We start from the raw sequence: 19,050 nt of genomic DNA, 5'->3' as shown, positions 1-19,050 counted from the left end.
ACTGGTAGTTTAATCCTACCTTGATCAGTATGTAAGTATGGAACAAAGAAGACCTTGAAAAAGAATACTGCTAAGTACAATCAGGAGTAAATCTATTGTATATTGGAAAGAGTATTGGTCAAAGACATTTGCTAGCTGTTTGATCAAAAAATAGTCATTTTATTTCTTTGAGTTTTTTAATATCCTTATGCCGATATGGTGGGAATAGGGGCAATAATACATCTTATTTATCATCATTAATATATTAATTATTATTATATTATATAATAAAATATATTATTACATAATATGTATTATTATATGATCTATAATATAATAATAAATTATAATAATTATTAAAATACATTTAATTTTCAGAAGATTATTGAAAGAATCACAGGAAATCACATATGTTTAAGTAGCATGTAGATTTAAATTTTTAATTGTGCTATTCTTATATATGGCTTTATTATTTTATATATTCTTATTTTATTTGTGTTCAGAAAGAATATATAATCTGCCATCCTGAATATATAAAGATATACTCTTCTGTCTTTAAGTGTTGATGACTAAATACTAAAAACTGTCTATAACCAAAAGAAGGCCTAACTACCTTTATGTATAGTAATATGTTTCTAGTAACTTGTTTTTATTTCTCTACTGATCCACCTTGGGATGTACCTCTTTGCAAAATGACTTAGAACAGACATAGATGAAGGTCAAGAATAGAGAGAGAAAAGAAGAATCAGTTTTTACTTCATGAAAAGGGAAATCTTAGATCACTCAGTTAATCAACAGCCATTTTCCCTCCATTGATAACTACATAATGCTTCTTCTTACTTTCCAAAAGATTAATGTAAACATTAGAGAGACAATGTGGTATAGTGGAAAACATGATGGATTTATAGATGGGAAGACTATGTTTATATCTAATCACTGACATTGCCATCTAAGATATATGACCATGAGCAAGTCACTTAAAGTCTTGAAGCCTGAGTTTATTCTGCATAAACAGGATAATAATAAATAAAATAACAAAACCATTAGGTTTTTGTGAAACAACATGCATGCAAGTGTTTTTCAAACTTTAAAGTTACTTTTATTAAACTATAATTTTCACCAAATTTCTATGAAATAGCTTCCAAGACTAATTCAACCCATTCTAAAATGATTGAAACTGAGGCCTAGAGAAAGTTCTGGAGCAACAATTAATTCCAGGATTCTTAACTTACTACCTTCCAGATTTGCCTAGTCCACATACCCACTTTGCTCTCCTTCCAAATAGAATACCAAAAAAAAAAAAAATGCATATAGCAGCTGAATGACTCTACTAAGAGAATGCTAAGGGCCATCAGTTTTTGACAAGTTTCCAGCATACATCACTCTTGATTTACATTCAAAAATGAGTCATGGGTTTAGAATCTTTAGAAGTTTGGCAGCTGTTTCTTTGACACCTCCTCAACCGTGTGACAGCACTGGACCTGAATGCTACATTAAGGCTATTATTTTAAATGAATGATTGTTAGTCAGAAAAAGCATCCCAGTCTTAGATATTGCATCATGAGAAACTTTTAACAGAAGTGGCTTTATTTTTTCCATTAAAATGGAGACATCTCTATAAACTCATAATTTCTAGTATGTAAGAGACTGAACAAGGAAATTACAATATAGAGAATGAAATTTTAAATTAGACTAATGAAAGAGAAGATTGTTTGAAGCAATATAAAGTGTGCATTATAGAATAATTTTAAAGAAATATAATTTAAAACTTTGAAGCAACAAAATTACTTGAACAGGGTTTTTAAGTAGAAGTAATATGTAGTCTGGTTTTAATGAAAATAAACCCCCTGAAATTAACAGAACATAATTCATTGATTCATTCAGCAAACATTGATTTACTTTAATGTGCTATTATAGGAATTTTAAAGAAATATGAATACAATCAAGATACATTTGTAACCCTAATGAACCATATGTCTTGTTAGGAAGATACTAAACATACAAATGACTACAATTAGTTAAGTACCATCAGATAGGTATAAACAAACTGCTCTGTGAGATCAAAGGAATTAGAGATTATCTATAGGTAGAATGATAAAAGAAGGTGTAATAAAAGATGTGGAATTTCACCTGAACTTTGAAAAAGGATTTTTTAGGGAGAAATATGAGGAAATTACATTCTGTGAAAAAAAAAAAAATTAGTATGACTGAAGACAAACAGGAAAAAGCAAGGCATGTTTTATAGATAGCAGGAATTGTGGTCAAATTGGAGAATATGATACATTCAAAGGAATGTTGACAGTTACCCCCCCAAAAAAAAGGAAATTTGAGATTAAAATGTCATAAGGCTTCAACTCAAGCCTAAAGAATTTTGTTGGTTGAATACAACAAGCCATTGAAAGCTTTTAAGCACCAAGTCAGGTGATCAGGATTGCATTAGGAAGGACAGCCCTGGAATCAGGAATACCAAGAAGGAGGCTATGACTATCCATGTAGAATCTGGAGGAATTTGGTACCACTATAAATTATAAATTATCCCCTAAAACAGCTGGCACTCAAGGACAAGGATCCCTCCAGATTTCATAGAAAATGAGGGTAAGTAGAAATGACTATGGAGAGGAAAAAAAAAAAAAACAGTTGGAGAAGATAGTAGATTTTACTTATTTAGTTGAGAGAGGGAAAATAGGGGAGCAAAAATGAACTAATAAATTAGTCAAAATTGCAAAATTGGGCAAGTAGTAACAAACAATGGAGAAATTGAGGGCAAGGGCAACCAGTGGGAATACGGTTGCCTTAAAGTATATTAACCTAAAATAGTTGAGGAGACATAATACCATAGTTACAGAGGAAGACAGGATTTGTTTTTGGACAGGAAATGTTAACATGAAAAAAATGTTGATCAAAAATGGAAAAAAATTAACTTGCATAACTTTTGATATGAGTGGATTGAATAATCCAATAAAATGGAAAAGTGTCAGAAAAGCTGTCACCTCTTGCCTAATGACCTATTGCTTATAAGAAATTCACCTTACAAAGATATCACATTAAAAAATGAAGGATTAGGGGGAAAATACTATTCATCAGATGAATCTAATAAAATAGTAAATTGTAATCATGCTATTAGAAAAAGCAAGACCAAATTCATCATATTAAAATAAATAAACAAGGGAATTAATGTTATGCCACAGTCTCCTTGAGCTGTTCTACCTGTTTCCCTGCATTAGTTTCCCTTATTGTCCTGACTGAGTTTCCCTGAATTGTTCTATCTCAGTTTCCTTAACTGTTCTGCCTCAGTCCCTTAAGTTGTAAAACCCCCCTGGTTCATTAAGACTGAGGACCATTTGCTCTAAGGTTATAAAATGTCAATGGGAGATGAGAAGCAGATCAGACTTCCTGGCTCCTCGCTCCTTCTGCCCCCAAGAATTTATGACACTGCCCCTCTAAAATATTCCAAAAGATAAGACTATCTAAGATACTTCACTGACATCTTTACTTCTGTTTATTCAAACATTCTGACTCTGGCTTTTAGTAAAAATTTATAGCCTCCCCCCATCCTGACAAAAAGCAAATGGTTCTAACTTTTCCCGCTCTTCTTCTTTACTTTGTCTGAAAAGCTATAAAAGGGTTTTTCATTCCCCCATTCATCACTGGCTACTTTGAGATGAGAGTCCTGTCCAGTCAATTAAACTCTCCAATTAATAAAATATTAAAAACTCTCTAATCTCTATCTTGCCTCAGTTTCTCCGGCATTACATTATAGACGATAAATATCTATGCTTCAAATGTCTTGGTGTCAACTCATAAAGGGAAAAAAAAAGGAAATACAAGAAGACATATGCAATTACATGATAGTGACAGAATTTTAAATGTCCCTCATTTGGTTTTAAGTAAGTATAATAAAAAGATAAGAGTAAATACATATTTGAAAAATTATTGAAGAAACAGGCTAAAAATTTATGCCATTTTAAAAACTTGATGGCTATAGAATATATGCATATTTCAATACAATATGTATTTGTGTATAATAGTTTCTTAAAATATTGTTTCCTCTTCAGGAAAGAATAATTCTAATTTTTAATTCACATATTGGTAATTTGGTTTCCTATTCTCTGTTTCTATTTGTTTCTAATTTTGTCTTTGATTTTGTCTCTCACCAAATGATTTTTGTTTTGTTTATAAGCTCCATAGTTGTTTTTATTGTGTTTTTCTTCCTTTGACTTTCAAATTTTAACATTTTATGTATGTGTGGAGGTTTTAAAAGTTAACTTTTTAATTGATATTCTTACATTTAATTTAGGTGGTTCCTTTTTACCTTTTAGGCAAATATGAGTACAGAGAATCATTTCCTCTAAGGACATCTATACTATCTCATAAATTTTGATACACTGATTCACTATTATTTTATTAAGAATAATTATTGATTATTACTATGATTTTTTTCTGTGAAAAACTCATTATATAACATAACATTAGTCTTGCCTACTATTATCACTCTTCTGTCTACCAAAGTTTGGAGTTAATTTAGCTTTTCTATTATATATTTAATGCTGTAACATTTGGTGTATGCACACATATATATGTGAATACACACAAACACACACATATATATTCACACATATACTTTTTATCATCTATGGTACTTATAAAGATAATGTAATTTTTCTCTTTCTTTTAGTAATAATTTATTTTTCTTTTATCTTATTTTTATTTATTTATTTATTTTCTTCTTTTTTATTTTATAACTTTTTTTTTTTTGACAATACATATGCATGGGTAATTTTTTTCAACATTATCTCTTGCACTCACTTCTGTTTGATTTTTCCCTCCCTTCCCTCCACCCCTTCCTCTAGATGGCAGGCAGTCTTATACATGTTAAATATGTTATAGTATATAGTATATAGTATATCCTAGATACAATATATGTGTGCACAAGAAGAATTGGATTATTTTATCTTATATAAAATGATAATAGCTAATCCTGCCTTTTCTTTGAGCTGAAGGATTATAAAATTTCTTCCAATTTCTTATTTTAACTGTAAGTCTTCATGTTGACCTTTTAAAAAATTGAACAGTTGTTAGTATTTACATTTTCATCCATTTTCAACCCTTTTTGATTTTTGTGTACAAATTCAGTTTTTTCATAGTTACATTTCTTCCTTTCATCAAGTCCTATTGCATGATAATCTCTTAAAATGAACATTATTTATTAAGATGAAAAAAGAAACCCAATCATTATTTGTAAATACACACACACATACACACACACACACACACAAACACAAGAGGTGTTTTTTAGAGGTGAAAATGAGCACCCCTTGGGACAATAGTCAAGTCTCCCTGCCCCTACCTTCATTGGATCCTTCTTTTCAAGAACAAAAGACAAACAACAATAACTAGTCCAATACCTATCACTTCAGGCTAATTATACTCAATTATGATTCTTAAATTTCTTTCATATGTTACATTTGCATTTTAAAGTCTCTAATTCTTTTTTCATGAATTCTATTAAAATACATTTTTAATTCTGTGTAATATTCTGCTTTACATAATAAATTGTTTTGGTTTCAGGCCATTTTCCTTTGCTTTTTGGAACACTATATATTAGTTTTTCCTATTGTTTTTGTAGGTAAATAGTATTAATTAAAATAAATTGTCTCTGCCTAGTTACCTTCAATACTTTTTTTTTTTTAATTTTTAAACCTTATAGTTCTAGAGACTATGTTTCTTGGTAGATTAAAACTAAATATTCTTTTCCAATAAACTATAGGTTTTATATTACTACCAATTGTCTTCATTGACAGTAGACTTGAATAATTTTATCACATTGTTTCCTAATATATCACTTATCTTCATTTTTTTCATGATGGTTTTGGAAGAGCACAGTGACATTGTTTTGTCTTTTTTGAACTCTATCTTATAGATTATTGTTTTTATTTATAGAGACTCCATATTCTTTTCTAATTTTATTTTCTTTGGACTTTATTCAAATATTAATGGTTGTATCACTGCATTTTTGAATTCTGTCTCTTTCATTTTCTTTTTTAGGGTGCCCAATAGAATTTTCTAACTTTGAGAGCCAAGATGGCAGAGTAATCTTGGAAAAAAATCTTAACTAAAATGCATTAATTTTAAATTGATTTACCCAAATCATTATACCTTTACGAGATACTCATTAAATGCTTAATACAGGCATACTAAGATTGAAGACATTATAATATGCAAAATTCCAAAATTTCTTAATAAAGTAAAAAACAGTTATCCATGCTTAAAAAAAGATTTTGCACTTTGCAATAATTCAAAAAGTAGAACCTTTAAATAGGAGGTTAACTTAAGTAGGATTTTTAAGTTCATTAACAACTTGGCAAATAGGCAAAGGAGAGTATAGAGCAGAAAACATTAAGTGTTTTTTTTAACTTTATTGACATTTGATGATCATTTGCAAACAACAGAATACTTCTAAAATGATCATAAAAACCAATGGTAAAATGATTCACTACTCAACAACAGATATATTGAATATAACATGTATTATGGAAATAATAATTATATTAAAATTACATCTATATTTCATATTGCATACATAGTCTTTAAAAAGATATATGGACCTATAACTTGAATGGATATATACATACACACACACACACACACACACATATATATATATATATGTATATACACATACATATTTCTAAAAATGTTGATCTGAAGCTAGGCTTAAAAATAATCTTTCTTTAAGCTATCTTCTAAGGACAATGTCTTTTTGGATCACTAGGAAGATTGGTACCAACACAAAGGACCTGGAAAAATTTAATATAGGAGGTGATTTTTTTTTATTTGGGCTTTTAAAGGATATCTAGAATGCTCCAAGATAAAAATAGAGAGAGAAAATTCCCTACAAGGTGCCATTAAAAGAAGTCTGAAATTTACTCAGTAGGTGGTTTGTAATTACTGAAGATTTTTGAGTAAAAGAATGAAATGACCAAAAGGATTTGAGAATAAAAGTACAGGTGAGAAAATCTCTTAGTGTGTATTCCAATAGTTTTGCAGGGGTGATAATGATTTCCAGTGCCAGTATAGTATCAATAAGAATGTACTGAATGAGTTAGAAAAATATTATGGTAGTGTAATCAATTAAAATTGGTGACAGTCTGGAGCTTAATGTAGAGTATTTTGTTAAAGGTCCAGGTAAGAAGAAAATTAATTATGCCAATGTACTATACCATAGACCATCTGCACAAAAAGAGGATGTAGAAAAAGAGTTTGGGAAACATCAAAAAGAATGAAACTTGGTATAGTTGAGGTGGGAGACTAATTATTAAGAAAATGATGGATCAGATCAGGTAATAATTTTATGATTTACCTTAATGATGATTTAAAAAAATTATTCTTCAAACAGAAAAGTATCTTCTGCATCCATTTCTCACTAGCAGAGATGAAATGATTAATGGAGTGTATGTGATGGTTACCTGGAGAGAGCTGCCCACTCTCTCCAAAAATATTTGATAAGAAAAAAAAATTGAATATAGTATATAACACATAGCCTAGATTTTTGGGAAAGCAGATTTTAAAGCATTCAGAACAAAGGTAAATGATATCCAAATGGACCAAAATTCCATAGGTGAAGTAAGTCCAAGAAGGACAGAAAATCTTCAAGCATAAAATTTTAAAGAAACAAAGGGAAATAATTTTACCAAGGAGGAAGGATGGGAGTTCTCTAAATAGACATAGGAAGATGAACAAAGAATTGATGAGCCAAACTTAGATTTTTTTAAAGTTGTTTATAGAATATGAAAACAAGGTCATATCATAAAGTATAACATAATATTGTGAAATGATATTAGCTATGCAAAATATTAGGATGAGTTAAGACTATTCTGGAAACAAGGGAAATAAACTGTTTTAAAGCTATATTTGGGAAGGGGGAAATGATCAATGAAGGAATAAGAGTAAAGATTTAGGTGGTTGGGATAATGATAATTGATGGAAAGAAGGCAGAAAATACTAACTTTATTTTGTCATTTTCTTAATTACTACTGAAGATAACCTTGCACCATATGATATAAGAACCAAATGGGCAATAAGAGCATTATTCCAAAATAAATAAGGAGATCATAGCCATATATTTGGTTGTTTTTGATAAATACACTTACCAAGATGAGATGTACTACTTCCTTAGATACCGAAAGAATTATAAGGTATGATATTTAGACCACCAGAAATGTTGTTAGAAAATCATGAAAAATGGTAATGGCAATGTAATACCAGAGAAGGAGAAATGATCTGATTTTTAAAGAAAGATAGTATAAGGATGCAGTTCCCACAAAACAAGAGAAGGGAATTGTAAGGGTCCTTTAAATGGGCGGCCACAGCACAACAGGAGATTGAGTTGTCCAGAAGTATTCTCTGTGGATATAGGACTGCCCTGTCGGTGGGATTCTGGCCATATTGAAGTAGCTTAGTAATGGGTGACGGCTCTCTCGCTGGTTGGCTGTGTGTGACCTCACAAGCCCTTTATAAACCCACTGCAGGCAACAGTCACTCTCTTTAACCTGGCTCCCTAGCCTGGGATAGCCTAGCCAAGCTGATGGATAGCCTGGAGAGGTAAGGAGTTTGGTAGTGAATATGTGGGTCTTCAGATCAGGTGTTCACTAGGGAGTTAACAAGTCAGGGCATTAAGTCAGGGCATTATGTGAGTAGGTATAATAAAGGCTTTTAAGATTACACATGGCTTACTGGTTATTAAACTATAGATTCAAGACCTTTGAAGGCCTCAGAGGAGGCGAGCCGGGTAGAGTTGACACTGCAAAGGTCAGTGGTCAAAGGTACTTTGTTGGGCCTAGGACAGACTGGTAATAGTAACTGCCAGGAGGGCATGTTACAGATAGAAATAGAATATGTTTAAAAAAAAAAAAAAAAAAAAAAGAGTCCAATGTGTTTGACTTTTGTTCCTGAGAAAATACTAGAATGGATCACTAAATAGTTGGCTATTGACTGTCTAGAAAACAAAAAGAAAATGAAAAAAAAAAAAAAAAAGAAAAGAAAAGAAAAGCCAGGGTAGCTTTATCAAAACAAACCTTATTGATGTTATTCTTTGCACGGTTAATAATTTGGTAAATAAGAAGAATGTTGCAGATAAAATTTACTTTTTTTTCCCCTGAGGCAATTGGGGCTAAATGACTTGCACAGAGTCAAACAACTAGGAAGTATTAAGAGTCTAAAGCAGTATTTGAACTCAGGTTTTCCTGACTTCAGGGTGGTATATTACTCACTGTGCCATCTAGCTGCCCTAAATTTAGTTAGATTTTTACAAAACTTCTTGCAAAGTAACTCATAAAAGGGAGAGCTGTATATAATCTTGTTATTAGATGGATTCAGAACTAGTTAAAAGAATAATTATTAAAATACAAGGTTAGCTTAGGAGGAATCCTTCAATGCAATACCTTAGAAATCTTTATGTAGTTTAACATTTTAATGAATCACTTGGATAAAAGTTTATATGAGGGGCAACTAGGAGGAACAGTGAACAAATCACCAACTCTATAGTCAGGAGGACCTGAGTTCAAATCTAGTCTCAGACACTTGAAACTTATTTTAAGCTGTGTGACTTTGAGTGATTCTAGACAATTTTGCCTTGTAAAAAATTAGTTTGTGGAATATTCATTAAATCTTCATTTGCCACAAAATTAGAAAAGTAAATGCCATAAGATAGGGTTTAGATCCAAGAAATCTTTACAAGTTAGAGCACTGGACTGAATTAATAAGGTTAAATGTAAAATTTTATATATGGGTTTGCACTAACAATTTCATAAGTATAGTATGGATATGACAGGGTTAAACAATAGTTTGAAAAAATATGGTCATTTTAGTAGACTGTAAGATCAATGCTATACAAAAATATGAAATGGTATTACCCCCGAAATAAGTTACCATAATATTGGGTTACAATGTTAGAAGCGTTGTGTCTAGGGTTAAGAAGTTTAGTCCTACCTTTCACTATATTGATTAGGGTTCATTTACAGTACTGTGTTCAGTTCTAGACATCACTGTGCCTAGAAGACATTGAAATAATATACATATATACATATATATATATACATATATATAAATATATATAATTTATTTTTATTAAAGAGTGGAAAACAAGAATGGTCAATGACCATATTTCCCCTCATTTATAAAATGAGGAAAATCATTTCTTCATTACTGGCTTTGCAGTGTTGTTGTGGAGAAATTTCTCAGTATATCTTAAGAATTGTAGGAATACTTTTGATAGTAGTGGTAGTAACTATTCAATTAATATGTCACTGATGTCAGTATTGAGGGAAAATTAGTCCATCACCTTTAGGGAAAATCTACAGGACTAACAGAGTACTTGATAACTTGACCCTAACCAAGAATGTTACATGAAGATGTGAGAACTCTTTTTACCTTCAGCTGTCTAGTCAGTACTATCTTCCCTGGATTTTATATTATGGCCATTCATTTAACTATTTAATTATTTATTGGCTTGTCTATATCTTCAAACATGTGAAGTGGTTTTTCTCCTCATGTCCCCTTTTTAAAACATCTTTAACTTCATAGAATAAATCTATTTTAGTTTTTTCTCTATTTTCTGAGTTACCCAGAAGAAAAATGATATATAATCCAATAAAAGGAAATGTTAGATTGACTTAGAAAACTCATTGAATGTAATTTTTTTTTAAAAATTAAGAATTTTTGAATAGATTCATACTCTTTGAGGAGGTTGTAGTAATAATGATATAATAACAGTTAATATTTACATAGTGCTTTCCAGTTTACAAATTACCTTACAAATATTATCTCATGTTGTCCTCACAACAATCCTGGGGTAAGAGAAGAAGTAGTTATTATTATTACTCCCCTTTTACAAATGAGGAAGCTGAGACAGACAGCAATTAAATGTAACTTTTTCCAGGATTATATAGAATATAAGTTTCTGAAACAGGATTTATTTATTGAGACCTTTCTGATTCTTAGTCTCATGTTCTACTTACTGTGCTACTTATACCCCCAAAATCTGTATGTTTAGATATTGTCTGTGATCCATAAAACTATCTATCTTTTTTACATAATAATAAATCTACAAAGTACTACTTATATCATTGTAACCAGAAATTTATCTACAAAAGTAAAATTAGTCCATTTTTATAATGAAATGCAATAAATCAAATGCCAGAATGTAATATTTGTTGCAATAAGTTTTAGTAATTTTTCATACTATATATTTGCTTTGTGTTTATGAAAAACTACTTAAACGTACCCTACAATTTTGCAGAAACCTATTTGGACTAATGATTTTCAATATTTTAGAATAGCTGTAAAACCTCTGTAAACTAGAGATGATGAGTTGCCTGGAGAAGATGATAAACAACTATCCCATGTTAATAAACTCCATAAACTGCAGTGAAATACAAACTTGAATTTTGTATACAGTTTGCTACTATTTGTTCTAGATAGCCATTTGTTTATTAACTTTCTATTCAGAAACATTTTTATAGTAATATATGATTGTTGCGAGGATTGTGAAGTCTGAGTTAGCTTCCTGTTGACCTCAGGATCAGGCAGAATCAGGATCAGCAAAAGTTCTTGGTCTTTAGGCGAAGAAGTAAAGGAGACAAACAAACTTCTGTGAAGCTCACCACCAACCTCCTTTCTCCTCCTCATCCTCCACCAAAGTGACTCTGGCTTGTCTTACTCTACCCCCTAATCCCTCCTACAATTATCTGTATACACCAAAAGATCCAGCCAGTACAGAATAGTGGGAAGGGCCATTTTCCAAGCATATGCTAATGAGTATTGTCCAATCAGTAATTAGCCTTAAGTGCTTGGTTTTCTGATTCCAGTGTACCTATTCAGAGTTTCAGCACTTTACAGAGGATAAAATAAGATAATATTTATAAGATGTTTTGCAAACTGGACAAAAGTCAAAGCTAATGGGCTTCCAAGTATAAGATGCACATAAAATGTGACTATTCATGAAGTTAAAATAAGAAATTATACCCTGGACTTAAAGTGAGGAAGACCTAAATTCAATTTGAATTTAGGTCTTCCTCACTTTAAGTCCAGGGTATAATTTCTTATTAGCTCTATGATTCTGTTCAAATCAGATCACCTTTCAATCTGTTTTCTGATCTGCAAAATGAGAATAATAATAGCATGTTTCAGGATATGTATGGTAATAAAATGGGATAACATGCATTAAGTATTTTGTAAATTTTAAAGTGTATCTATTATCATTATTGCAATCTCTAATTATAATTATGTCCTTAATTGGCTATGCACATTAAAAATCATCTGAAAAGCTACCTTAATTTATGTTCTTTTTATAAAAATTCATAATGTTTACATTCTTTTATCTATAATTTAGAATCAACTTTCCCCTTTTATTGCACAAATATAAAAATGATCCAAATGGCCTAATGAGTTATACAATAAAAGTACCTGGAATCCTTATTTTTTTTTTTTCTGTAAAGTCTATCTGCAAGGATATTTTATATTACCTCCACTATTATGAACATTCAAGTTAAATATTCCCAGAAGTTTAGAATATATAGAGAATATGCCTTTTAAAATTTATGTTATACTTAGCATATTAAATAATTAAGCCAATTCATTTTAATTTAGTTTTGCTTCTTATAAGATTAGAAAACAACTTGTAGATTATAAAGCAGATTATATATGTAGAAACTTTTCCTTTTTGATCTGAGAAGGAGAGGTAGTTTAGTATGATGTTGGCAGCTGAATCTCAATTAAGGATTCATACTTTGCGGCTGACCATACTAACTGTGTGACCATGGTCATCATTCATGACCTAGAAAATTCACTACATCTACAAATTATAGATAAGTTGCCTAAATGCCCTGGTTGTTGAACTATTTCAACAGTAAGGATTTACTTACTGAAGTGAAATCACAAGTAGGGGTGAAACTGAACTTCCTCCCTCATCTCTTTCTTAGCAAATAAAACAAAATGCTACATAAGTTATAATATCAAAAGTTCATCAGGCAATGAGGAGACTGAGTATTTGAACCTACTTTATATCTATATGAGCAATCCATAGGAGAAACTTAGAAACACTGGTATATCTCTTTTGGCCATTATTTTTTTGGTTTCTTTGTTTTGTATTTTTTTAACTCATAAAATGAATATTGAATTATCTGATAATTAAATGTTTTTCCAACTCTAATAGCATAGGTCTTGTAGACAAAGGCTTCTATCCTAAGCAGAAAGGTTTATATTAACAAATGCCTAATAATTTTTATCATTAAGCCAAGGATCTATTTAGCTATAAGTAATGCTTTCTTGTATATATTATACATTATGCATACTTTATTCACAGAAAATCTGAGAAGAGCTTAATCACAATATGGCCTCCCTTTGTCTCTTAGCACTTTTCTAATGTTCTTCACCTATTTTTATTAGTGTTTGCTTATAGAAAAAAATAAACATTTTGAAAAATATTCTTCTCCTGATTTTTAGGCTCTGTTTTTTTCACTCTTTTGATTTCATCACCACACTTCAGTTGCCTTTCTAAACTAGAACCTCCCTCCACCAGACTGACCCCCTACTTGCACCAGTTAATTCCTCCCAGGGCCTCCATTTGGAGGAAAGGAACATCCCAGCTATTTTTCATTCTTTTACTGGCTTGGTTTCTGATTCTTGGGACCTTAACATCCTGATTCCTTATGATTCTGCCTTCTCATCATCCACCTTCCTTTTCTGCTACCTTTTATGTACTATATTGTCTTAATTGAATGTTAAGTCCTCAAGGGCAGGGACTATATTTTCTCTTGTTTGTATTTTTATTCATATGACTTATTGATGAGGTAACATGATGAGATAAATACCTAATAATGAGGTATATACCTCAATAGGATTAAGTGAGGTCTAGTGGCAGGATTCGGGGTACAGGGAGTCACATGGAGCTCCCCTGCAACCCCTTAGGATTCGGCGCAAGGATACAAAGTTAAATCAGGTCTAGTGGTGGCAAGAGTGCCCTGTAAATGAATTTACAGGCTGAAAACCTAGATGGGTAAAAAGATGTTTATTGCCAGGTTTGGAAGCAAGGTTAAGGTTTGGTTAGTAAAAGGCATTAGACAGAGGAAGATAACACACCAGCAGCGGCGGGGACAGAGGGTCTCTGATGCAAAGCAACTTGGATGGCATCTTTCAACTCTCTGACCAAAGATGATTCTAGCTTTGCTGTTTTTATCTGCTTGAAGAAATAATGGGTGGAGCTCAGGCTGATTCTTGCAAGGAAGGCCAGATTTTTTTGGTGGGCTTTTCAGATAAGGAAGAAACTGTTTTGGGGAAACCTGAGCAGATAGTTGGGGATTGGGTTAGCCAAGCCAGCTCAGATCCCATGGGGGGGGCTGGGTACAAGCCCAAACTGGCTCAGATCCAGATCTTTTCCCCTAGGAATACAAAAGGGTGGTTTTGACCAGATTTTGTCCCAAAGGTAGATCAGACAAGGAATTTTAAAGGGGGCTACGCCTGCAAGATTATCATAATATCTTGCACAGAGTAGATTCTTAATAAATACTTGTTTTACTTTCTTTTACTATCTTAAGAAAAGAAAAAGAAGAAATTAACTTCCAAACCAAATAAAATTTATTATTATTCATGGTTATAGCTAATCAATTATTTGTACTGCTCCATCATTCTCTGGAATGGATAGTTGAATATTGGCTGTGCATGAGATAATTTTATTCTGTTATTTTAATTGTTTCTTCCTTTAAGGAAACAGAATTGGTTTGGTAACTTTATACTATGAGTAATTACAAGGTCCTCACCATAAGGAAATATAAAGTCCTTTGCCTAAAATTCCATGATTTATGGGAATTCCTTAGTCAAGTCTATACTTCCCTTTAAAAAAAAGTAAAATAAAAATCTTAACAAAGCAGATTCACTGTTCATTTTAAGAAAGAGAGTTAATAGAGAAATAGTGGGTGATTATAATAAATCTGAAAAGGCTATGACTGACTCATGCTCTACCTAATATAATTTCCCTCCCACCATAAGCAAATTAAACATCTCACATCTTTTTTTTTTTTTTTTTGACATCTTCCCCATAAAAAAAATAATGAATCTGGATCCCTCTGATATATTATTTAGGTCAAACACTGTTCCATTCTCAATTCCTAGGATTATCTGCTATGATCTTTTTGAGCACATTAAGGGAGCATAACAACAACAACAACAAGAACAACAGCATTAGTAACAATAATCATAACAGTGAAAAAATTTGCAATAAATTATACTAATGGTCTAGTTGATCAAGGATTTTCTCTCTCACAGATATCAAGGATATACTATCTCTGTCTCTGTGAATGAGAGAAAGAAATAAAGAGAATGTGTTAGTGGTTTTCTATCATATAATCTGAAAAAATTCAGAACATACATTCAGAACAAGAGAAGACTCATATTCAGAATAACAGATATATTACACTATATTATATACTATATACTAAAACCTAAGTGAAGAGTCCAAGTAATTTAACCAAAATTCTGGCCTTCTAAGTCAGCAATGAAGGTATACTCCTTCCTAGGACACATCAGGAAGAAGGGAGGAAGGAGAGATCAATGATTTTTAAAACAGGAACAGGAAGAAGACAAAAAGACAAACAGCTCAATCTACTTCTTTTTTATTAATACTATTGAGCAACACATAATAATAATTAGCATTTATATTATACATTAAGGAGTGCAAAGTATTTTACAAAGATCTCATTTTATTGATACTTTAATCTTTGAATGAAGGTGCTATTATTATCTTCATTTTATAAATGAAGAAATAGAGCCAGATTCAAATGTTGATTTGCTCAGATTAACACAGTTTGTTAAGTATCCCTGAGGTCAAATTTGAATGTAGATCTTCTTGGAACCAGATTATCCACAGTACCACCTAGTTGTAAATTCTAGAGTTAGTTTAATGTGGAGAGGGGATGTCAGTCCAGCAAAAAGAGCATTTCCTCTTTATAGTTGATTACATCCTCACTTCCCGACCCATGGGTTGTGGTCAGGCTGATTAGTGCATAAAGAATCCAATGAGAAATTTCCTGAAAAATCTCTAGGCTTCCTCATTTGATTAAGGCTTCTCATAAAACAGTTTCTATCCACTCCTGTTTTTTTATTTTTTTTTTTATTTTATTTTTTTTACCTCAGAGCCAATTTGCTCTCCCCCAAAGTGCATTGCCTCAGCATGGAAGTCATCAACTACCAATTAAGGGAGTGCCAAGGGAGAGGAAGGAAGGCAGAACAAAGCTCTCAGCAGGCAAGTTGTATGCTGATAACCAGAAAGCACCAAATTAAGGCTAATTCACAGAACTCTGAAGGGTGACTCAAATTGCCAGACATGAGTCACATAGAGCCTTCACTGAGATAGAAAAGGCTAAGCATATGTAAGGCCTTAGGAGGAGCCACAAGCTAGTTTAAAACGTTTAAATCAACAACAGATAAATGATAGAGATGCCAAGATGTACATCACAAATTAGACTAACAAGGTCTCTAGAAGTTATATTCAGAGAAGAGAGAAATATTTGGAGAATCTCATAAGGACAAATCAAGTAGTGTTAGGGAGGAAAAAGAAGAGGGAAGAGTACATTAATATTGTGTCTTCTTATATGTCAGGCAAGTTATTTTATGAAGCAATTAAATAATAGTTATGGGTAGAATGATGGAGGGAAATTAATTTGTTTCTGCTTGAAGTCTTTTTTTTATTGAGGATTTTTCAATATGAATAGTCTGTCCTCACTGGGCTTATCCCTAATATATCACTCCTAGACTGTTGGGCTTCCCCAGTCTGTGGTTCCCCCTGCCAATTTTCCTGGAATCTGACAAAATATTCATCACCTCCTCCCTCTTTCATTTTCTAGCTCCTCATGACCATCATTCTCTTGTTACATTCTTTATCCTGGTGAAAAAAAAAAAAAAAAAAAACAAACTTAGGGATGACGATAGCTATCTAAGTGTCTGAAGGACTCTCATGTAGTAGAAAAACATAGGCTGCTTAAGCTTGATTTCATAAAACAGAACTAGGAAAAAAGGGCAGATGCTAAAAATGGACCAATGAAGTTTGATGTCAGGGGAAAAAAAAAAAACAACAACAAAATTTCCTCACAATTAAAGCCATCCCAAAGTGGAATCCTTCACTGCTCCACTCACCATCCCTTCTCAAATCCCACATTGTTCCCAGTAACTAGAAAAAGGTTTGCTTAGGTAATACATAGATTAAAAATTGCCAATAGCTTAAACAGCAAAAATACAGCCTGATTTAATGATTTATTTATTTTTTTAGCTTATGAAACTATAGATAAAATTTTTATAATACATATTAAACATAAAAGTAGATTGTTTGAACATCTCTGCCTCCAGCTAACTGTTAATTAACCAGAACACTCCTACCAATAGGTAACTGGCCAACTGATGCTTTTGTGATTCTTTCTCTTTCTGACTCTCAAAGCCAATTATCAGGAAAGGATCTCTACCTTCAAACCAAAACAATCTGAACTTCTTGAATACAAAGACTGGTTTTATTTTTATAAGTCCAGAATTGTAAGTGTCTGACCTACATTGGCTAGAGAATGTTTCCTCGATTAAGGAGTTCCTTAATATTAATAAAATAATAGATCCAGTCCATATTCCCCTTAAATTTAAATTCACATTTTAATAAATATTGCCAATGAACTCAGGGATATTTAGATTTCAAGTGAAAATACTGTCAATGTGGTCATCAGAGATTTTTCAGTTCAGTCAGCAGAAGTGGAAATGTAATTGTGGCTTCAAAGATTATTTCAAAAGTGATAGCAGAGTAATTAAAGCAAATGTAAAAATATAGATCCCAGAACTATCTCAGTCAATTCTTTACTTTGATCTTGAACGTTGAATTTCTCCATTTATTGCCCTGTGACTTTATACCAAAACTCTAATTTGCTTAGCCAATCTATAACCTTGTTTGGATCCTAGTAACCAGACTGTTTATAGACTAAAGATAAAATTCTGTCACTCCTTCAGATGTTTATTGATCTCTGTTCCATTTGACCTTTGATATTATGCAGTGACAACTCTTTTGGCCCTCTTCCTCTGGTTTTATTGATTCATCCTCCTTTCTTCTCTTTTCACACCATCTACCCTCTTGTAGGTCCTTCTCCGGGGTGGGTCCAGCTGAGTGGTACAGTTCAGATAATCATCTTAAGTCAAAAGAATGAATCTTTAATTATGGAATTTTAAGCATCACTGAACTGGGTGGAGGAAGTATTTTGGAGAGAGGGGAACAAAGAGGCCTTTCTAGCATCTTTGAAGTTATACCACATAGGCTGTGACTTGCTTCCACCTACTAAAAAAGATGACCCCAAATGTTAGGAGTGAAAATATCTGGGCCAAAAAACACAAAATAGATCTAAATACTTCTTTTATGTAGAAATATCCAGAGGGAATGGGCAATCAGCTCTTTTAGAACAAGCAGAGCTTTAATCTGACATTGTGTTTGGTATGAAATAAAATTATTTGAGCCATAGTTAACAAAAGAGACAAAGTTCAATTGGGAATTAAGTTCATCCGTTAAGTGAACAATTCCTAAGGAAAGTATATTTTCACTGTCTTTTGGCTTCAAGGATTGACTATACTACTGATTTCCATGTTATGATTTCAGACTTGAACTTATCACAAGTAAGTGACTTTAAACAATTCCTGAGGTTACTGTAATTTAAAGTAACACTAAATCGCTTTAAAAGTTTTCTCTAATGTAAAAAAAAAATCCAACTCAGATCCTGGGGTGCAGAAGTTTAAAAGAAATTATCAAGGGAAGAATAGGAAGTTAGAGAGTTTTTCAAAAGCTTTTTAAAAGGTTATTCTTAAATTCTGTAATGTAATTTGTTTTTACCTCATAGTCACTTTAGAATATACCTCTTCTCCCCACTCCCACATATTGAATCCAAAATTCCAAATCTCTCTAAAGAAATAAGGGAAGTATATTTCTTCATCATTTCTTAGGGGCCAAGATTCATCATTACAATTACACAATGCTCAGCTTTGTTTTTCTGTTTTTTTTGT

The sequence above is a fragment of the Sminthopsis crassicaudata genome, chromosome 4 (assembly GCF_048593235.1).
Source record: "Sminthopsis crassicaudata isolate SCR6 chromosome 4, ASM4859323v1, whole genome shotgun sequence".
NCBI lineage: Eukaryota > Metazoa > Chordata > Mammalia > Dasyuromorphia > Dasyuridae > Sminthopsis > Sminthopsis crassicaudata.
Note: the sequence above shows the minus strand (reverse complement) of the source record.